At 44.0% G+C, this 24,332-nt stretch overlaps 1 protein-coding gene across 10 annotated transcripts in view; it reads right to left on the bottom strand.

Annotated features, from left to right (window-relative positions):
* Nucleotides 1-24,332, bottom strand: part of LOC147747713 (coagulation factor XIII B chain-like) — a 1,126,012-nt gene that overhangs the window by 475,445 nt on the left and 626,235 nt on the right. The window lies entirely within an intron of this gene.

The raw sequence follows: 24,332 nt of genomic DNA, 5'->3' as shown, positions 1-24,332 counted from the left end.
GAAGACCTGAAAGCAGAGGGGACAGTGTTCAAAGTCACTAGCCAGTGACTACCGTGGAACCAGATTGGAACCAGGCGATGTCGGGTGCAAACAGGCGTTGTCGGGTAGCTTCTTTCTGCAGCCACGTGGATACCCGGGGTCGAGGACGTCCAGGAGTCGGTCACGAGCTGTCCCACGTAGGCTTCTCGCTGTTGGCGGTGTCGGCGACCTGATCGGAGCAAACAGGCCTTGGCAAATGCAAGCCACGCAGGAGTTGAAAGATGCTGTTCACTCCGACCAGCAAGGTCAGAGCGGGTGCTCCTTTTCACAGGAGCTTGGGTAGGTCTGGAGCAACCAGACCTGCTGTGTAAATCTTCGGGTTCGTCGCCAAGATGGCCGCTGACCACGTGGCTAGTGGCCGGGATGGCGCGTCGAGTGGCACAATGCAAAAGGGCCCCACGCAGATCGTGGAGATGCTGGAGGGCTGATCTTCGGTGCAAGGGCTGCTCGGTGGTGGGGGTTCTCAATCCCCAAAGCACAACGTCGAGGATGCCTCAGAAGCTGCGCAGTCAGCTTTTTGAGTGTCTTTCAAGAGGTTCGGTCCCACGTCACTCGGTGCCTCCACGGGTCCCTTCTTCGCAGGGGCTGTGGATCGGGCTCTGAGAGGTCTGGGAGTCTGGTTCTTGTCGGGCACTGGGCTCGGTCTCCGGCGGGAGGCGGCGGCAAAGCAGACGTCGAGTTGCTGGTTGGTACCTGTGTTCACAGGGTGGCCACTCCTAGGCCACAAGGGAGATTCTCTTCAGTCTTCTGTGCAGCAGAATGTCGAAGTCCAGTCTTCTTCTTGTTTAAAGTTGATTTTGGGATGATCTGCTGTGCAATGGCACTGCTCCCCCTCTTATTCCCAAACTGGGGGTGGATCACCTACTAGGTCCCTCCTCTGGGAGGAACCAGGAAGGGGGGTGGTTACACCCCCTTTCCTTTGTCCAGCTCCGCGCCAGGACTGGGGCTGGAAGGCCCCAGAACCGGTTTGGACTGGCCTATGCCTGGGGACACCTTGTGTGCCCCGGGCATGTCTGATTCTATTCAGCCCTGTCCTACCCAATACACAAAATCCTGTCTGGGGTGGTGCTCGCACCTCCCAAGGCAGGAAACCCTTTGTCCAGGCCACCATCTGCCGAGTTTCGGTCAGCAGCAGGAGGCCAGACTTGTGTCTGTGGTGGCAGCGTCCATTTTGTGAAGCTGAGGCTCTGTTTAACTTTAACCGGGGTTAAGGCTACACACATGTCGTGTCCCTCTAGAAGGGTGGAATGCTATCCCCGTCGCCAGAATTGGCGAGGGGATAGTATTCCAATTCGTATGACACCTTACTCGACATGTTTCGATAAAGCCAAACCAAAGATAGCATTTAACCGCGAGGATTATAATGCACTTAAGAGTATATGGTATGGCAATATCCCGGAACAGCTTAGGGAGTTGTTCCCGACAGCTGCAGACAGGCTCAGCTCATGCTAGAGCACCATCTCACATATTTCCACGCACTCTGCCTCCAGGATTGATGAGGCCTTCCATAGGAGTGGCTGATAGGAACATATGTGTCCAGTTTAGGGTTAGGCACAGACATACTGCACCTAAGTAAGAGGTGGTTACACCGACTTACCCCAGCTGAGTGATCAGCCAGTTGTGTCAAATATGGAGGCCAGGCCAGGGGTGGCACAATACGTGCTGCAGCCCCTGGTAGGCCTTGGATACACCTATGCCCTGGGCACCTAGGGTTCACTATTACAGGGGCTCATAAGGTGAACCAGTTCCAATTCGTAATGCACCTAGAGTGCATTGGCAGTAATTTAGAGAGAGAACAGCAGGCTGGGGGTCTGATTAGCAGGCCCACAGCCACATTAAGTCAGAAACCAGTGAAGCAAAAAGCAAAAATTTGGGGTGACCATAGGATAGCAGACCCTACTCTCCTACACAAACTACTTAGCTTATTAGCACATAAAGCAAAAGTTAAGAAACTAGAAATTAACAAAATGGAAGTAGACATTAAAAATGCGGAATTACAACTAGAAAACGTAACCTCTCCAGAAAAAAAGGAAGAGTTAGAGAAAAAACACCAGAAACTAAAAGAAACTCTAGCAAATTACCTAGAAAATACTGTGAGAGAAAAATGGGAAAATAGTAAATTAGCACCTTACGAATACGGGGAAGGATGCGGAAAATTATTGGCCTGGAAAACAAAAAGTGAACAATCTAGAAATAATATATCATGTATTCAGATAACAGAAACAACAATAGAAATTTCTGAAGATAATATAATAAGACAGGAATTCTCAAAACAAAATTCTGAAATGTATAAAGAAGATATAGATCCTACCAAAGATCATATTGGTAAATACTTAAAAGCCATCCCCCTTCAAAAATTAACAGACGAAGAAAAAACAGAGTTAAATCAAAAGATTAAACCTGAAGAAGTCAGAGAGGTGATAAGCAATCTAAAAAGAGGAAAAGCCGCTGGCCCAGACGCTCTTCCAAATGAATTTAATATAACACTAAAAGAACACCTAATCAATAAACTAACAGACTTAATGAATAGCATATATATAGATCATGAAAAAATCCCAGATACTTGGAATGACGCGACAATTAGTATCATTTTAAAACCCGGGAAAAACCCAAAAACATGTGAGTATTACAGACCTATATTGCTACTAAACTGCGATTATAAAATTTTCACACAAGTCATAGCAAAACGACTAGCAAAGATTATGCCTGGACTGATCAACTTAGATCAAAAAGGTTTTGTAAAGGGGAGGCAAATTCAGGAAATTACTCATGAGTTGTTTGCAGCAATTGACATTGCCACCTCTAAAAAACTTCCCCTTACTATAATTACCTACGACGCCGCAAAAGCGTTCGATAGGGTAAATTGGGCTTTTCTAAATGAAGCTATAGGGAAATATGATCTGGGGGAAAGTATCGCTCATGCGATAAAAGAAATTTATAAAAATCCAAGAGACAAAATACTAGTAAACGGCAACCTAACCAACAACATAAATATACAGCGTGGTACAAGACAAGGCTGCCCATTGTCGCCGTTACTTTTTAATCTCTACATCGAACCATTGGCCACTTTGATTAGAAATCACCCACAGATCTCCGCTTTTAAACAGCAAAATTGGGTAAAGAAAGTTGCATTATATGCCGACGATCTAATGGTGTTCACAACAAATTTCGAAAATGCCTATCAAGCAATGGAAGGAATAATGAGTGACTTTGGCAAAGTCTCGGGCTATTTAACAAACAAATAAAAAACTGAAACAATGAGCTGGAACTGTACTCCAACTTCACCGTATAGTAGGGACAAAGTAAAAGATCTCGGAATCACCCTGGTAAAAGAAGTGGAGAAAGTCCCACAACTAAACTTAACTACAATTGCTAAAGAAGTGAGAAGACTCTTTAAATCATGGTCAGGATTACCATTAACTTTTCTAGGAAGATCTAACATAATAGAAATGTCTATTATCCCAAAATTCATTTACCTTTTCAACACCATACCATTGGAATTTAAAAAAGATCTCATGAAGAAGATTCAGGGTGAAATTGCAAGCTTTATCTGGGCCTCCAAAGGAACGAGAATAGCTTGGAGTAAACTCAGGAGAAAGAAAGTTCAAGGAGGAATAGCCAGCCCTGATTTATTTGAATATTATAGATCCTTCCAATTCAAGAATTTTAGATCATTACTGAGGAAACATCAAGAATATCCAAGTTTCTTGCAAAGTATGACTGAGAAAACAGACCATTTCCTGTTTAAATTTGGACATCCGAAATTTTTCAAAAAAATAAAACTGAAAATACTATGCAATGCTGCTAGACTTCGGTTTCAAATAAGAAGTGCCGTAAATATACCGTATTATAGTACAAAAGCACCAATATGGGACTCTCCCGGGTTGCCAGAGAGCTTAAAAGACTCTCTAGCAGTGCCACTTAAAATAGAAGGAATTGTACTATGGGGACAATTACTAAAAGGAAATGAAATAATCTCATGGAACTTGCTATATGATCTTACAGATGGTAAGATATCAAAATTCAAATATTACCAGCTATCAAATTGGGCAGAATCACTACAAGAAAAAAACACGGGAAACGAGACACTCGAAAATGAAATGACAAGAACTACAGCAATAAGAAAAGAAGTATCAAAGTGGTATTGGTCACTTGTTGAATCACGAGAGGAAGACTTCATAATCCTGGAAAAATTATGGAGGAAAGACATACCTGCTCAGGAGATAGATCTACAACTTGTATGGCAAGAATCTATGGGAAAATGCTGGTCCTGTATAAAGTCAGCACCATTAAGAAGGAACCATCTGTTTACAGTACACCGTGCTTATTGGACCCCAAAGAAACTGTCTAAATTCAAAGGCGCCAATGCTAAGCTATGTCCAAAATGAGGAGAAGTAAGAGCGGACGACATACATATGTTTGATAAATGACCCGCAATAACAAGCTACTGGGAGGAGATTGGTAAGACAGTGAACTTGATACTAGGAACCAACATAACTGTAAGTACCACTTTAATATTCTTTGGGATTTATTACAACACAGGTGCTGACAGAAATAAACTAAATAAAAAACAGGAAAGTTTACTTTTTGTATTAATATTATTAGCCCGGAGAGAAATCTGCATTAACTGGGTTAAATCGGCTACCCCAAGTCATACAAACTGGTTAAATTATGCCATGAAAATTAATAACTTTGATAGAAATATGGGATACACGAAGAGAACGGATTTTTGGGAAATTTGGGAGCAGTACTTCCAAAGTAATTAAAAACTTCTAACAGGTCATGAATAATAAGGCCAATGAATAACGCGATAATCAATAATACCAGGCAAAAATGATTTTTGCCGAGTAGCCAAATTGGCTACCTCATATCCCACTAACCAATGGTATTATTGGAAACGATAAAGGGTAAGTGGAGAAAATTGATGTATCAAATCATAGAAAGGGATACTCCCCAAATAACCATTCCCGGAGAGCGATGGGGCTGTGAAGGCAAAGATTTCAAAAAAGATCATCAGTTCTCCAGAAACCTCCTTATCTATACAATCGCAAAATGAGGATAAAATAAAAAAAATAAAAAATGCTATTTGCCAAGTGAGTGCACATCAAATATTAAAAAGAAAATGGAACAATCCTAATACTTACCACCAGTCTCAATGAGGAAATACATATACAGGAAAAGAAAATATATAATTTGCATACGTTAATATGTTCAACGTTGTCAACATTGGGTCACCATCTTCAAGCGGCCTCCCCTGTATCCATTGTAGTGATGGTGTCGGGGTGTCACCCACATTCCAATAGTTTATATCATCAACATGCTGCTGTGGTTAAATCATACAAATTTCACATTTTTGCCACACCATATACACTTTCACAATTGCTATGGGTAGTGCATGCATACATTATTTCATCCACAATAAACTTCCACTCATTCCATCGGTATATCTCACCAAATGCACTCACATCATGGATAAGTAAATATGGTATTCTTGAAACTCACTACAACAACTCAGGGTTAATGATTCTCTAGGGAGCACAGGAGGGAGGCCTTGTAGTCACACACTGTGGGTGACAAAGTAATGATAGTGATATTGTTAAAGAAATAAGGCTTCTGTGAAAATGCAGATGAGAACGAGATGCGTTCTAGCGTCTAGACTTATATCCCGCTGCTCGAGCTGCCACTCATTTTAGATAGATTATAGGCACTTACTTCATCAAAGGTCCTTCCCTGCTGGAACCTACGTGTACTCATGCTCCTCGGCTTGTGCGACTTGTTCTATGCCAGGTCAGGTGTTAATTACTCTGTCTTTCAGGCTTCCGTGGGCTCTCGCGGCCCAGTTAGACAAACCTACTATGCACGGTGGTAGTCCTGACCCGTGTACCCCATAACCTCAGGCGGTCCGGTAAGCCATGCCCACTGTGTGCGGTGCTTTTCATTGGTTAGCTGTTGCTATGGACTCGCCCCATGCCCTGGTAACAGCCTTGTGACGAGCGGATGTAGTCTTGGCATGTGCGCCACTTCCAACGAATGCCAGAGGAAAGATCAGCACACGGGTTGCAACATAACCGTGTTTTTGTAATGCGTACGGGGTGGTACCGTAAGCCGGCATAATAGATGCCTGCAAATTATAACAGGAACTTAAAATGGTGTATAATTTGCCCATTTCAATATTATTAATGTGTATCATTTATGCATAACCGTGTTGTCTATTTACAAAATGGGAGTATAAAGAGATTCATATTATGATGTTGTATAGCCCCGTTGGACCGACCCTAGGGGTCAAGTTCTGGGTATTAATTAATTTTTTAGGGGTTCGGCCCACGTAATGGTAACAGCGCTGTGTTTCATTACAAGTCCAGCTTTTTTCAAGAAAGTGTGCTGTCAGTTTTGTTGTAATATGACTTCATCATTTTGTCTTGACAGTTCAATTAATCAAAAGATAAAAACCAAAAAGATAAGAGCATTTACAAGAAAAGCGTTCACCTATGACCCAAATATACTGAAACAGTAACATAGCATAAAGATTTATAGCATAAAGATCTAAGTAAGCCTCCTTGTTTGAATAGTCTGATGCGGCCATAACCATGGGATTCCAAATTGCTTAAATTTTGGCCAGAGACCAAATACCCCTAGCTTTAGCCAGAGCAGTTTCCAAACAAAATGTTTCCCTAATAATAGTCCGCCTTTCGCCAATAGATGGCGGCATCGGGGAAACCCATGCTCGAGCAATAGCTAATCTAGTGGCGACCAACATAATTGAGAAAAGTCGTGCAAATGCTGGTTTATCTACCTTATAGCCTAACATAATTTCCAAGACAGTTAATGAGGGACCCAATCCTAATTTAAGATGGAGCACCTGGCCTATCTTCTGCCAGTAAGTCTTCAATTCTGACCACTCAACATATGGATAAGACTAACGGCATGTGGGGAATTTTGTCTTTTCTCCAAAGTTGTTCCCTTCGGCCCATTTAGCTATCCTTTCAGGCGTATAATAGATCATATATATCGTACGGAATTGCTGCAATTGTAAACTGACAGAGTGGACTGAATTGCCTATGTTACTCAGGGCCTGTTTGATGTGCCAGGTGTTACATCTATACTCAATGCTTGATTCCAGTGCGTTGCTAATTTTTCACATCCATCCAACTTAAGATTGGACAGATGTTTGTACATATTGCCAATTAGAGACTTACCGGTAGATGCATCAAAGTTGTCATTTGCGATTCCCTATTTGCGAAAAATAAGGAATCGCAAATAAGGAATCGCAAATGGCAATGCATCAATAATTTCGCAATTTTATTGAGATTCGGTAAAAATCGCAATTTTGACCGAATCCCAATAAAATTGCGAGTTTCAAATAGCGAATTCGCAATTCCCATTCATTCCTATGGGCTGACATGCCCATAGGAATGAATGGGAATTGCGAATTCGCAATTTGAAATCGGAATGCAACAAAGCCTTTCAAGGGTGGAGAGGGGGGTCCAAAGGACCCCCCCCCTGCACCCATGAAATGCACTTTTACATGTGAGTTACATACACACGTGTCCTAAGGACATGTGTGTCTGTAACGTAGATGTTTAAAAAATGCATTTTTATGCGTTTTTACACATTTTTGCAAATTACCACGAAGTTCGACTTCGTGGTAATTTGCATTTGCAATTTGTAAAATCGCAAATGTTGTGAGGATGATGCATTGCATTTAAGGAATCGCAAATTTGCGATTCCTTAAAAGCAATCGCATTTTTGGAACTCGCAAAAAATAGCGAATTCCCAAAAATGCTTGATGCATCCCAGAAACCAATTTAGGAAGTGCAAACGGCCGATTTTTGCGATTCGCACCGTTTGCACTTCCTAAAAAGGTTGATGCATCTAGGCATTAGTTTTTCACCGTATAGACAGTCCCAGGTCATAGAGTGAGTTATCACGTTCAACACCAATATTTTCCCAAAGTAGTCCCTGATCTGCAAGTATTTAAACACTCCCACGCTGGTGACGGAACCGCTCCGTCACGTCCCTCGGGTTGGCTGTGCTGGTGACGGAGCGGTTCCGTCACGGCCCGCTCGCCGCGCCTGCTCGGCGCTGATTTCGCGCCTGTGCGGGGCGTTCTATTGAGCAGGTGGGGCCGTGACGGAGCAGCTCCGTCACAAGCACAGCCCACCCGAGGGGCGTGACGGAGCGGTTCCGTCACCAGCGTCGAAGCGCCGCGTGGCCCCCCCCGCCCCTTAGCGCTGCGGCGGAATTGCCGCCGCAGCGAAAGGGTTAAAGAAAAAGTGAACGGGTAGTTTGTAATAGAGTCGTAGAGCCTCAAATGACTTGAATCCACTCACATCGTACAGATCCCCTAGACATGTAATCCCATACCTGGGCCAGGATTTACCAGCATGTTCATGGAACACATCAGGAAACATAGTGTTCCCCCACAATGCGAGCTTATTGTGTACTAATGATTTACCTCCGACAGCCATAGCCCGCTATATATAAATACTGTCCCTTACTGTCTTAAATCTGACATGCTTGAAGTAATTTGGGTCGTAGGTGCGATATAAAAATAATTGGCTATTATCTCCTAGAATCAGCCGGTAAAGGGAATATTTCTGGTCAATCCCAAGAAGGCTGCGAAAACGCCCAGCAAAAGCAGCCCAGAAATAGGTTTTGAAGTCTGGTAGGCCTAGGCTGCCTTGATTATAAGGAGATTTAAGCAGTTGGGGTGTGTTTCAAGAATACCGTAATTACTTATTCATGATGTGAGTGAATGTAGTGAGATATACCGATGGGATGAGTGGAAGTTTGTTGTGGATGAAATAATGCATGCATTCACTACTAATAGCTCTTGAGAAAGCCACTAAAGTGTATAAGATGTGGCAAAAAAGTGAAATTCGTATGATTTAACCACAGCAGCAAGTTGTTGATATACAGTATTGGAATGTGGGTGACACCCCGACACCATCACTACAGTGGATCCAGGGGGGACCACGTGAAGATGGTGACCCAATGTTGACAACGTTGAACATAATAACATATGCAAATTATGTCTTTTCTTTTTTCGGTATAGGTATAGCGAGTCTGCAGGCAGGTTGCCCCACACCGCCACCCGCCGCCTGCAGACTCGCTGATTGCCGCTTCCTGGTGCCCCTTCTGCCGCTGCCTTCCCCACCGCTCCCTACCCGGCCTTCCCGCCGCTGCCTCCCTGCGGCCCTGCCCCCCCGCCTCCCAGCTGCTCCTCCCTCCCAAGCCTCATCTAAATACAGGCTGAGCGACGGTGATCGGGAACCACCTTTGACCCTGCTTGCAGGCAGGTCGCTCCCACACCGCCACTCGCCGCCTGTAGACCCGCTGATTGCCGCTTCCTGGTGCCCCTCCCGCCCAAGCCTCCTCTTATGCAGGCCAAGAGGCGCACCTAAAGCAAGCCCATCTGCAACCGTCTGCGCCTGGACCGCTCCAAGCGCCAGAACCCATGGGCCCTAAGAAAGCCACAACATCAGACTCCACTACGACGCCAGCACCCTCTACACACTCAACGCCGGCCAAAACCACGCCTGCTTCCAGGCCGCCCGAAACAGACCCACGGACCCTTCTCCTGCCACACCTGCAGCTTCACCTGCGACAGAACCACCAAACCTCGGAGGACCGGGCCCAACCACCTCCGCTACATACTCCTCCACACTGGCTCCGCACGCAAACACGCCGTCGAGCTCTGGGATCTGCTCGTCACTTCCGCCCCAGACGTGGCCTTCCTGACCAAGACCTGGTGGAATGACTCCTCAGCGCCTGATATCGCCATAGCCATCCCGGACGGCTACAAGATCACCCGCAGGGATCGCGTCAACGGAATCGGAGGAGGAATAGCCATCGTCCACAACTCCACCCTCAAGTTCGCCACCCACGCAGACGACACCCTCAACACCGCCAAACATCTGTACTTCCGGATACACACCGACCTGAACCCCACCCTCAGAGGAACACTCATCTACAGATCCCCCGGACCCTGGGCTCAGTTCAGCAACTCCATCGCCGACCACGCCAGCACCCACGCACTCGCCTCCACGGACTACATCCTCCTCGGGGACCTGAACTTCCACCTCGAGAACAACAACGACGCCAACTCTGCCACCCTGATCGACAACCTCACCAGCCTCGGCCTCAGACAACTCGTCACCACAACCACCCACACCGCAGGCCACCCATCTTGACCCTATCTTCTCCACAGGCTCCCATGTTGCCTTCAATCACACAACCGAACTCCACTCGACCGACCACCGCTGCATCCACTTCACCTTCAAGAAACCAACCACGCACCACTGCACTCAACAGCTGCCGCGGTGCTGCTGAAGCAAAGTCACCGAAGACCAGCTACTCACCTCCCTCTTCAAGAACCCACCCACCGACCCCACCAACTCTGACGCCGCAGCCCTCAACCTCAGACAGTGGATCGACAACTGCGCCAACACCCTCGCCCCGCTCAAGAGAGCCCCCAATATCCACACCAGCAAGAGAGCCTCTTGGTTCACCAATGAACTCCAGTCCTCCAAACGTGCATGCCAAAAACTGGAGAAGACATGGCTCCATGAACACACACCAGACATCCACACAGCCAACAAGGACGCTACCCACAGACATCACCACCTCATCAGATTAGCCAAGAGATCCTCCTTCAAAGACCGCTTGAATATCAATGCACACGACAGCAAAGAGCTCTTCACTATCGTAAAAGAACTCTCCAACCCCAGCGCCAATGCCAACGACATCCCGCCCTCACAAGAACTGTGCGACTTACTGGCCATCTTCTTCCACCACAGATCCCTGACATCCACGACAGCTTCAACACCACAACCGCCCGACTATGCCAGACCCCACCTCCCCTCTGAACACCACCAGCGCCAACCACCTGACCTCCTGGTCCAACGTCAACGATGACGAGACATGCAAGGTCATGAACTCCATCCGTTTTGGTTTTTTTGTTATTTTTTTTTTCCTCCTTCCCACGCCCCCTTTAGAGCCAGCCGCAGCCCCAGCACACTGGACAGACCTCCATCCATCCACTCAGGATCTCCGTCTGACTCATGCCCACACCACGTATTCAACAAAGCAGACGCTGCCATTGCACCCCAACTTCGGAAGGTTATCAACATCTCCTTCGAAATAAGCGACATTCCCGGAAAGCTGGAAGCACGCCGAAATCAACGCCCTCCTCAAGAAGCCCAAAGCAGACCCCAAGGAACTCAAGAACTTCCGGCCCATCTACCTGCTCCCATTCCCAACTAAAGTCATCGAGAAAATTGTCAACATGCAACTGACCAACCACCTGGAAAGCAACAACATCCTGGACCCATCCCAGTCCGGATTCAGACGAAACCACAGCACCAAGACAGCCCTCATCACCGCCACAGATGACATCAGGCGCCAACTAGACAACGGCGAAACATCAGCCCTTATCCTCCTGGACCTGTCGGTTGCCTTCGGCACGGTCTGCAATCGCACTCTAAAGACACGCCTCTTAGAAGCCGGAATCGTAGGGAAGGCCCTTGACTGGACCACGTCCTTCCTCACCGGCAGAACCCAGAGCGTCCGCCTCCAACCCTTTGGATCCGAAGCCACCATAATCATCTGCGGCGTCCCCCAGGGCTCATCCCTAAGCCCGATGCTCTTCAACGTCTACATGGCCCCCTTCGCACTAGTGACCCGCCATCACAACCTCAACATCATCTCCTACGCCAACGTCACCCAGCTCTTCCTCTCCCTCACCAAGGACCCACATACCGCCAAAACCAACCTCCACGAGGGAATGAAGGCCGTTGCCGACTGGATGAGGAGCAGCCGTCTGAAGCTGAACTCGGACAATACGGAGGTCCTCATCCTCCGATCCACCACCTCAGCCTGGGATGACTCCTGGTGGCCGACCACACTGGGAACAGCACCAACACACACCGACCATGCACGCAATCTAGGATTTATCCTCGACTCCTCCCTCTACATGTCTAAGCAGGTCAACGCCGTCTCTTCCTCCTGTTACAACACCCTCTGCATGCTCCGCAGGATCCACAAGTGGACCGAAACAAGAAGAACAGTGACACAGGCCCTCATCAGCTGCAGACTGGACTACGAAATGCATTACGAGACAGCCTGCAAGCCCAGGGTGTGTGAGTTCTTTCTGTTGAATTTGGACAGTTTTGGCAAGAGTTTTAAAGAGTTTCCTCTTTGCTTGCGGTGTGCTGGGAACCTATAGCATTTTTTTTTTGCCTCCATGATTTGTGAGAGTGTGCGCTCTGTTCTTGACCCTGCATGAAAAATTTAGGAAGCTCATTTATGGCGACAGCTGTGCTTTGTCTCTAAAGGGGAGAGAATCCTGGATGTGCACAACGAGAGATAAGAGCCTGCTCCCACGCTGTTTGTCGTGTCCTTGTGAAAAAGCAGCTGCTGAGTAGCCTTTTGTTTTATCTTTTGTGGAAATTGGATTTGCGGAGAGGTGCACCCAAACAAGTCATTTATTTGCTCACGAGCCAGTTACAATTTGAGAGAAGCAGCACACAGTTGATTCGTGGATTCGCGGAGAGCCCGGGTTGGGAACTACAATTTTAAAGACTTGATTAATTTTATTTTCTCTGCGCAATGGTTGACAGCCCAACTGTCATGCCATTTGTTTTTTTTTTAAAAGCTGCGCGAGCAATTTTAGAAAATATTAAGCAGAACTGTGTGAGTGAACTTGTTGAAAGGCAGAGGTTATACACTTCAAGCATCGTGTGTAAAGTAAATGTCAAGTAAAAGGCTTAAATCTCGGATTAGTTGACATATCCAAGGAACTGTCTCCACAATTGTTAAAGTATTATTATCTAAATAATCTCTGAACAGCTGCAAGTTAATTTTGTTTAACCCCTTCCATGCTGCCACGATTTTGCGGCAGTGCGGCACTTCCGCAAAACGGGCGGGGCCGCGTCGGCCATTGCCCGACGGCAGCACTGGGGAGGTAGTGCTGCCGTCGGCCAATGGCCGACGGCAGCATGGAGGGGGTTAAACAGCATTTTATTTTCAAAGTTAAACATAGCACGAGCAGGCAAATGTGAAAGGCAGCTCGAGCCTATAATCAAAAGTGAACACTATTCCTGCAGTGAAGCGCGAAGGCAAGCTCGAGCCTTCAATTCAAAAGTAAACATGTTGCCCGCAGTGAAACTAGAAGAAGAGCTCAAGCTTTCTAATTGAAAGAAAAAACGGCGCAAGGATTAAAGCGCGAGGCATATTTCACGTGAGAAACAGAATAAACAATACTTTCGGTCTGGTAGTAGCAGATTTATGGTGACAGCTGTGCTATACAGCCATTTTAAAAAGCAAATTGTGCGAAGGATAAATAGTATGACAAGACTGTTTCCATTTTGAAATTCTACAAATTTGATGTTGAAGTAATAGGCTTATGGAGATGTATTTACAGCAGCTTGAGGCAAAAGTGAGCGAGGAAGAATTTGTGAAGACACTTTAAATGTCGATTGATTTTGGAAATAGACAGCAGAGATTGTAAGGCGAAGCGATAAACTTGACATTTTTTTGAAGTAATTAAACTGTCAGTTGAGTTTGTTTATGAGCACGCTTTGGTGGAGTGAAGAGATCTGCCTAAAAACACAGCGCGAACAGTGTCAAATATCTGTGTAGTATTGTTGAAGCAATTAAACTGTCAGCCAACAGTGTAAATGTGCAGACTCGGCGAGGAACGAAGCGATCTGCCGGCTGTTCAAATGTAAACACAGCGCGAGCAGTAAAGCATAAGAAAAGGCTCGAGATCGAGCGGGCTTGTGCATCTTAAAAGGAAACAGGTTCAAAAGGAAACAGAGCACGTGTAGTCAGGCGCGTTGTCAAGCTACAACATTCTTTCGCATGCTCAGACGTGGAAATCGCGTGAGCAGTGAAGTGAAGATAAGGGGCTCGAGCTATTGAAGTAATTGCCGTGTGAGGGAGCGCGGACAGTAGGAAGCTCGTGTCATTGGTTCCGATATCATTTAACACAGCGTGTGAGCTGAATGGAAGGAAAGTACACGTAGCGTGGCAATTGACAGAGAATCTGTGATTAGTACTATTAAGTTCTGTGACGAGTGAGGCATCGGGTTAACTACAATTTGGGCGATTTAATCGAAAAGAGATTAAGCCAAAACAGGAATACTTACATTTTAGGGCGCATCAGTGTCTGTTCACCTTCAGAGTAACATTGAGGAAGTAAAAATAGAAGAAGGAGGAACAAATCTGCAAAATAATACCTGATTGGTTGGCTGCTATTCAATTGCAAAACGGGAGCCCATTGGTCAGCTGTGTTCCAATCAGCAATTTAGCACAAAATAAAGCTGTAGAGATTTGGAAGGAGGAAAATAAAAAACTTACAAGGAGTAAAATCACCAGTTCAAGAGATTGGTATGACTTTTCAATTTCCCGTGAAGCTGTGCATGAACCTTCTGAAGAGATATCGGGTGAGAGATCGCTCACCGGCGGTCAAGAATTTTTGGCATGTGCAAGATAGTGTGTGCCCATGTAAAGGTTATTTTTGGGTGGTTGCAGGGTGGTCAGTTGTGTTGATTTGCTGGTACATCAGTTTCTCTTTTGCGAATGGTGATGAGTGTGTAGGGTAGTAAGTGCCCCAGTGCTGAGTACTTTAGGATGTTCAAGGAAAGAGATTTTTACTTCATTGGAGACCCCTGGTGAGAGACTGGTCTTTGGTACAAGAGACTTTCTCTTACATTATATTGCTGGTCAATGTAATGTTTGTCTCGTTGTGTGTAAGTGGGTGTGGGTTCTTGGTCATGGTTTGTGTCTAAGGTATGTATCAGTGTATATTGCACTGTGCAGTCATCTTAGGGGAGGTTTTGGTGGTGGTGTATCCTGTTCCGAGGTTATTTGTTAGTTCCTGGGGTGGTTTGTGGCCAATGCACTTTATTTTAGGGTGGTGAGTGCCCTACGGTAGTGAGTTGGTGGGATGGAGAGTTTCCCAGTGCTGTTTTTTTTGGAGGGGTTGGTTAGGATGGTTAGTGCCCTACGGAGGTGAGTTTCTGGGCTGGTCACTGCCCTGGTGCTGTTATTTTAGGGTGGTAAGTGCCCTATGGAGGTGAGTTTGTGGGGTGGTAAGTACCCTAGTGTTTGTTTTTAGGGTGGATAGTGCTCTACGGTGGTGAGTTTGTGGGTTGATATTATGTGTCCCAGTGTTGTTTATTTTAGGGTGGTGAGTGCCCTATGAAGTCAGTTTGAGGGTGGTGAGTACCCCAGTGCTTGTTTTTAGGGTGGATAGTGTTGTATTTGTATCTAGGACCCTAATTTGATATTCCCGATTCATGCCTTGTGCGGTTATAATCAATAATATCCTTATAAAGGCATAAGAATCATATCCATATTCAGTAATAGCCCATGCAGTCCAAAGCACAGCACGGCTACTCCCGTAGACTCCTAGAAAGTACAACGCATTCTTTAAACAAACCAAGCCTCCAGCAGCCCGGGAAATCCCCCCCTGCTTTTGTTTTGATTTGAACAAGAACTCCTGGAGTCCAGCAAGAACTGTTAGTTCTTAGTGACGTCTTATGTCCAACCTTACGTCAAACCCGGCACCTTCTAGGTATAAAATACCAACAGTTGCCTTAAGCAAACACACGGTGGTTTGGAGCAGAGCGGCTATCTACTTGCCCGAGAGCCCAGCTGATGCGAGAGCCCACGGAAGCCGCCCCTCCTCTTTGACGCGCTGGAGAAGCTACTTTTTCTCACGCCGAGAAAATCCAGCTCCGGTGTTCTCGAGTCACCCTTGCGGGTTGCTGGGAGATCGAGTCCTGAAAAAGAGATACCAGACCTCCCACATTCCATTGCTAAGGTACGGAGCTGACTAAACCCTTAAAGAGAATTCTTGATTCAGATCCTTGGCAAAAAACCAACTTAACCAACTTAACTTAAACTGCTATTTACTTACTCCTTCCCAAGTGTTAGGCTTAGGTCAGGTACATCGGGGTAGGCGTAGTTAGAAGCACCAGTTGAGTACGTTAGTCAATGTTTTTATGTATGTGTATATTTTATCTATTTTAAAGTATCATATGGCTAAGAAACCATATCAATGCTTTTACAGTATTATTTCATAATACTCCTTTTACTGTACGCACTTTACTTTATAATAAGTATTGCAATTTTGGCAATTCATTTCTCTTGCATGAGAAAGAAGACTGCTCAATAAAATACCACCTTTTATTGAAAACGCCCGTCTCTCTATTTCTCTGCACTCTGGTGAAACTAAGTATGCACGATTGACTGAGTGAAATAGCTACCTATTGTTTTCACACGACTCTAGAGATACACTCTATTCTGAGGGAGCAAAGTTGTCATATTTATGGTTGTCAGAAGCTAATCCCTTCTTGTCTATCCAGGGGAGTTAAACTCCTCCTTGTTTACTCGTGAAAGTTTCTAGTGACCTCTGAGCTAGCTGGCAAAACTAATTAAGTCTAATATAGTCAGTAGAGACCTAGTTGCCTTAGTCCTACGTCTACACTACTGTTTATATTATTCCAATGCGCCAAGCCTATTGGGAATATAGGAACTACACTACATGGCGCCCAATGTTTGGTAAGGCGATAATCTAACGCAAGACACTAGAGTAACTCAGTCGTGCTTTTTCACACAGAACACTTTTCCGTTAAAAACTCCAAAAGACGTCTGGAGTGGGTAAAAGGTTAATATCCGCCGGAACTTAGTAGGATAAGAATCCTATGTATTAGTTTTTGGTTTAGTCAACGTTGAAGGATACAGTGTTCCAAAATATTGTGCACCTAATCTTTGTTTCCTTGAAACTTGATCTGCAACAAAACGTTCTGTCAGTAAAATGGGAGAAAGTGAAGACGAAAGGGAGCAGGCTAGAATAGCAGCTCAACTGATAGCGGATGACACAACCATCCAAGAAAATGACCCGAGTGCTATACTCATTCCGGTCAACATAAGAAGAACTATAACTCTTAAACTTATAGAAAATGGACTGACATCACGAGGTGGTACAGTCATATTCGTGGTAGAGCCCATGAATATCGGCAGAAAGAGATATTCTATTCATGGATACACTTTCCAGCAGCAAACACTGTAACAAAAGAATTCCACTATTACAAAATAGAGGAACCTCCGGATGTGTACACTGCTTTTGAGGACGTTGAAATCCCACTAAATTACCAAGAGCACCTGCTCTGGTTTAAAGGCGCCCTAAAACATCACAATCACATCACCAGGCACGGTCTACTAGGTAGACCAGGAGCCACGGGACCGGTTCTAGCGAATTACGCAACACATCCTGACATTGAAAAAATGTCAAACGAAGAGCTCCTAGTTAAACTAAAAGAATTAACAAAGGCATATAGAGAATTAGTTCAATTGGCAATGGACGATATAACGTACCTGCTAAAATTGAAAGAAACAGATATAGCAGAACAACCATTTGAACTTGCCAGAATCATAGAAAAATCCTATGAAGAACTAGGAAGAGATAGTTTGGGTGGGAAACCGGTAAAACCCCAACTAACTGAAAATACTAAAAAAAAAACCTTTATTAAAAATAATCTGAATACTCCAAAAAAGAGCTGGGAGGCTAAAAAACAGTCCACTCCCAGGGAAAAACGATTCCAGTCCAGAGGAAGGTCTCCTCAACGGAGAGAAAAATCTCCAGACCGAGGAAACAAGTCTCCCCAAAGGGAGCTCTCTGAAAACAAATACAACCTTAGAGATAGGGATACATTGAGAAAACCTGATAGATATCAAGATATTGATACACGTCCCTCTCGATCCTTCTCACTCAATCTTTCTCGATCTTCCTCACAGAAATCGGAAAGAAGAGGACGGTCAGAACACAGAGAAGAGCACGTCAAGTCCAAAGACAAGGAACCTGCTCATCAAAGTAACAAAATTACAATATCCAAGAAAGAAGGTAGCAAGTATTAAAATTAAACATGCCGAGGATACTGAGGACACAACTGAAAAACGGAGAGTGGGCCCAGACAATGCTAGACAGCGCAGCAGAAGTGAGCATAGTTTGCAAGATCCTGATGAATCTTCTGGAGACAGTGGACACAAATGAATACATTCAGGTGGAGACTGCAGACACACGAGTCAGTGTGCCCCATAAACTATATGAAATAACATTACGTTTAGAGGGAGATTAAACTAGGAAAATAAAAGGTCTCTTGTGGGAGAAACTTTCTAAAGGCTATGACATCCTGTTAGCTGAAAAAGACTGGCCACTAAAGTTTGTCAGGGAGTGCCCTCATGGCGAAGAAATAATTATGCCTGCCTTCTCTAATAATATTCCAATTCATAACAAATATACACTTGCAAGAAAGTGGGCAGTAGCCCAAGCTCCTGCATTATATAAAAATCATGTAGGATGGGATGAGGATTCACCTCACCACAAAATCCAGTTAAAAAATCAACCGACTGCACAAAGACAGTACCCAGTTAAACAAGAAGCTAAAAAGCAAGTTAAGGAGATTTTAGATCAACTTGAATATCAAGGGGTGATTGAAACATGCACCTCACAAATGAACAATCCTTTGTTTCCTGTCTCCAAGCCAGACAATTCATTTTGTCTAGTTTTGGACTACAGACACCTAAACTCCTGTTGCAAAACATTTGCAGTACAAAACTCACACAGTGCAGCACTAATGAATAACATTGTGCGCAAAAAATATAAAACGACATTAGATATCTCTAATGGATTCTTTTGTCAAAACATTGCACCTGAAAGCAGGTGCAATGTTTTGTTCTCAATAATGGGGTAACAAAAACACTTCTGTCGACTCCCACAGGGATTCAAGAATAGCCCAGGATTATTCTCAGCAAGGGTAACAGAGTTACTACAAATATACGACGATGAGGCATTATCATATGTCGATGACATCTATCCCACAGATGATGACCTGGAGACTCACTTGAAAAGAGTGAACACCATAATACTTGGGTTCACTTCAGAGGGTTACAAATTCAACTTTAAAAAGTCACAAATTGCCCATCTAACTGTCCTGTTTTTAGGATACGAATTATCAAGTGAAGGCAAGAGCCTAGCAGACAATTATTTGGAGAAATGTGCTGTACTCCAAGCACCGAAAACGCTGAAGAATTTACAATCAATACTAGGTTTCCTGAATTTCGGAAGAACATACATACTAAATTATGCAGAGAGAGTTAAACCGCTCTATGAATTAATAAGACCTGATTTCAAACCAATAAATTGGACTCAGAAACACACAGAAATGTTAAGATCACTACAAACAGACATGTTAACTAAAACAAAATTGCAAACACGTGAAAACGTACGAAACCTTGTAATCCGAGTCATCCCAGGAAGATGCAGATTCACGTACCTGACCTCTAATGAGGGAGAAACTGTACCAATAGCATACAAATCTCACTTGTACACACAAGCTGAAATGAAATTCAGTTCAACTGAAAAAATTCTATTAGCAGTTCAAGCTGTTGTAGCAAAAGAAAGAGCCCTAGCCCAAGGCAATAGAATAACTGTTTATACAGCAGAATCAGCCCTTGAGGCGTTAACAAGTCCAGTCAATGTAAAAACGGTGGCATTAAATCCAAAATGGACACAATGGGAAAATTCTCTTGCTACAGAAGACGTGAAATACTAATTTGATCCCGAAACTGAAAAAACTAGATGATCTAGAATACGAACAAGAATGTCCTCTACCAATCGAAATTCTGCCTCTCGAACAATATACCTGCGTAATCTGTATGGACAGATTCACACAACACTACGATGTAGATAAAAAATCCTACAATGCAGCGTGCGCGATTGTTAAAGGTCGCTGGCGCTCTGGTAAATTCAGACCTATGATTACCAAAACTGAATCACTCAGAAACTGTTCAGCTGAACGAGCTGAAATAAGATCTTTGAAGATGGCGCTTGAAAATGCCAATCGCGAATTCCCCACACTGATAGTGTGCGATTTGCATTACTGCGTCCAGTCTTACAATAAAAACTTGCAGACATGGATTCAAAATGGTTACAGAGATGACACAGGTGCCACAATAAAGCATAAACAGCTTTGCGAACAAGTAGTTCTTTTACAGAAAGAAGTACAAAAGACTCACGTGATGTATACACTGAGTTATCAACGTGATGGCGTTCATGTTGCAGGGAATTCATTGGCTAACAGAGACACAGCAGAAGCGGTTCAACCGGCTTCCGTAGCCACAAAAAAGCATTCAGAAAAACACATAGACGGAGAAACCATGCTGGCAGTAAAAGCCTCATTAAAAGGCGATTATGCAGCATTACCTCTCAACTATCTACTCAGTAATTAATACATAATTGATGCAAACTCCGTTCCTTTTGCTCAAATCCCTGGAGTGGGGGATAGAGTAATTCCAAACACGAACAGGAGAGTCTTCTTGATTGAAGACGCACACATGGGACTGGGTCCGAGGCACCAACAGATCTTGACATCTTTAATAGAATTACAATCAGAGTACTGGTGGCCGGGAATGAGCGTGCAAATTTACAAATTTGCAATGGATTGTCCAGACTGCAACAGAGATCGCAGTTGTGAACCGGACCAGACAATTGCCAGAACACCTTTATAAGAAAGCATCAGGCGATCTATACGCAGAAATCCAGCAGGAGAACTGCGTCCCAATAATTATTAAGACTAGATTCACTTAAAATGTAGACACCAGCGCTCGGCTGACGCAAGAACTGTTATAAAAGATTTGTGAGTCTTTATCGGCACATACGCAATTGGCATGCTACATTCTGACCAGGGTCCTGCGTTTAGCTCTAGGGCTTTTAGGAGGCCATGGCCAGCATGGGCATTGCATTGCGGTACTCTTCTCCCTTCCATCCTGAGGGAAATGCGGTAGTGGAAAGAAAAAAACGGGACATAAAGCAATCTATAACAGCGAGGGTATTAGGTTCGGGTGATGGGTGGGTCAAACATTTAACAAGTGTCCAACGTAGTCTTAACAATCTGCCAAGAAATTCTCTAAAAGGTTTCACTCCATACGAACTATTGTTCGGTACTAGAATGCACATTCAGGATCTTGATAGTCAAGCTTCAGTGGTAGAAGAAAAAGCCTTTGATATCAAAGACCGTTTGGCTGTTTTGCAGGATTTAAATGAAACAAGAAAAAGCCTGAGTAACATAAAATTGAAACAACAGCCGACAACCACTGAAGAAAAACCACCTGTCCCAGCAAGACCTGTCTGGATTCCAAAGATTGGGGATCTGGTCAGAGAAAAGATCACGATGAAGAAGGAATTTGGGGCTTCTTACAGAAAAGCAGTACCTGTCTTAGCTGTCAACGGAACAAGATCAGTTGAACTACCGCCCCTTGCTGGTAAAAAGGAGAACAGAGTTGTATCCATCGACCTGGTAAAACCACAATCATGTGGCCAATAATAAGTAGTAGGCCCAGTGGACTCCCAAGAAATGCAGAATACCGAAATTTGCTACAATCCAAGAGGTTCAAACTGAGAGACTAATCACATTTGATAAACCTGCAGTGAATAAAAAAGGACTATGCAATAATGCCATGGAACTTGTGCCTCTTGAAACCCAAATTGCAACAGTTCGTCAAGAAACACCAGTCTACAATGATGTGCCTCTGACTATGCCAATGAAACAAAGAAAAATACAAAAGCAAATGAAAGGCAGGAAAAAATTCCAACAATTGACTGAACTGCATCTGGCTACTTCATCAATTTCGATGACTTTTCTGAAGATCCATGCGAGCATGAAGAAAGGCCAGCAACAAAAACTTTCAAAGACAAAGTAATTGAACTTTTTCACCAACTAAAAGAAACATATCTGATTTCACCATGGATTGAATTTTGGATTGTGTTAGGTGTACTTTTTCTCCTGCTTTGGCTCATCATGGTTCTATGTTTGGGAAAATTCATTGATGAAAAATATAGTACAATGGACACAGCAAGCCAGAACATCAACTTGGTCCTAATGCCTCACACTTCCTCTCACATCGAGAAAAGAGAACTGTCATCAGTGAACATCACAGCCAATCCAATACCCGGTGGGGTAGCATGGGACAGAACTGATTTTGACATTTTTGGCCCGGTTGAGCTCTTGAAATATCCGCACCAGTTCAAGGTTTCATTAAGTGACTTTGTGACACCGAGTACTTTCTCTGATGATTGGGACTTTGAGAACATTAATAATATGATGTCAGATTTAGTAATGTCAGCAAAATGTACTGAACATGATTACTTACAGGGTGCATCGAAATATGAAGAGTTATACTGTTATAACCACTTTGGTGATCACTATTTGCATAAAACTGCACAGCCTAGAAATGTTTTATCTTATAACCAATGGGAACACTGTCCACCACCGCCAAAAGGCATCTCAAAAACATTTTATGAGAAATTCCAGTACTTCTCAGGGTTTAACAACAGTGATCCAAAAACGTTTTATTTTAAAATGTTAAATAGGACAGGAATGAAAACAATGTTGACAAATACTAAATTGATTTATTCTGAAAAACGTTATGACAAAATATCTACATTTGGTTTCGAATTTTGGAAAAACAACATTGAAACAAAAACGATCTGGGGTACCACAGATTGGCAAGTACAAGGCCTAGAAGCATTATTTAGGGCCTGCATGATCCCAGAACAAATGATATTTTTGAATGAGACAATTCAACAAACTACTTGTCTTGGCTTAGCTAAGATAAAAGACTTAAATACACCGTCTATTCTGAAACCCATAATTGATAGTAATACCACTACGGATGTGGAGATAGACGAATCCCATTTTTTACACCAAAACAGAACACATCCTGATTGGAAAAAGTGGTTGATCTGGCCCACAGACACAAATAACTGTCAAGATAGATTCCTGAACAAAACACAGGGGTTCAAAATGACCAGGCCAGACCCAAGATACTCCCAGAGACAACATCCAGGGATAGTTACAACATACAGTGTAGGGAAACTATGCCTTGAGTGGCTACAGAAATCCACACTGGCTGAAATTAAGCAACACTCGACTTTACTTAAAGATGGTGCTGACTTGCGTGATTTCATACTGGGACCACGCAAACAGCGTCAAAAACGTTTCATAGCGGCCGGTATATACGCTGCATACAACGAAGCTTGGAAAGTAATGCAAATTGAAACAGCAGAAAAAATACGAGAAATTGATTGTATAAATTTGGAAAAATCACTTTCTGTAGTGGACAATGGGTTAATGACTCTGTCCTCCAGAATATATTCACTGGACAGCATTGTATCATCTGCTATTGATATAATAGAGCAGGACTTACTAATGTTACAACATGGTCAGTCCCAATTACGTTCTATTGTACAGCTTGGCTGGATTTGCAAAATCTGCGTTCAGGCTATGTACCATGGCGTTTAATCAACACAACATCATTATTCGGTATCTTTAACCTTACTGATAAACAAATCAGTTTGGCACAAAAAGGAGCAGACTATACGATTCTGAGCATTGAAAAACTTGAGAGATTACCATTGACAATGTCAGAAAGACCTGTCATTGAATGGATAATACACGGAACAATTTCAATTCCGATAACTTTCCAGGTTAAATACTGCCAAGAGTATATACCTGCGGGCCAGTATGAAATGTTGGGTAAAGGATACATCAAATCAACCTGGGATTTACCTTATACACATAAATGTTATAGTGAAGGGAAAAAGGATGTATTCCTTAGTGGTAACAATTGCAAAAAATCACTAAACGGTACACTTCTGTGTCAAGGTATTAGCTTGCATGGAGCCTGCAAAGGGTCCTCAAATAACCTTTCATGTCACCTGCATGGCACAACTGCAAAACAGATAGAGCCATTTTTTAGACAGCTTAGTAACAGGAGTTACATTTTAATAAGTGACCACAGCTGTTGTGGAATGGTGCCAGGAAAAGCCTATCTCGTGACCGTAACTTCCAGGGCCGTTTGCTGTATGCAAGTATTGTATCCACACAGCAACCCAGATATGGGGGCTGCGTTATGGCCTTCCTTGAATATCTCTTCTATTCGAATTGATACTTTAACCCCTTCCATGCTGGTGATGAACCCCAGCCGTCATGCACTACGGTGCTCGTGTGCTGATGACGGCTGGGGTTCGTCATGGCCCGCCCCTGTTCGTTTGTTTACCGCACAGGGGCGGAAACCGGCCAGCAGGGAAGGGGTTAAGCAGAATGAAGTCTATTCTTTTACAGACAACTGTGCCTTTACCGTCATCCAAAGAAATGTATGATCTGCAAGTGGCAAGGACATCGGCAGAGATACATTCCCTTTTATCGACAAATTATTGCCCCGTG

The sequence above is a fragment of the Lissotriton vulgaris genome, chromosome 1_1, assembly GCF_964263255.1.
Source record: "Lissotriton vulgaris chromosome 1_1, aLisVul1.2, whole genome shotgun sequence".
NCBI lineage: Eukaryota > Metazoa > Chordata > Amphibia > Caudata > Salamandridae > Lissotriton > Lissotriton vulgaris.
The sequence above is the reverse complement of the archived record's forward strand: the minus strand, read 5'-3'. Positions and strand labels throughout refer to the sequence as shown.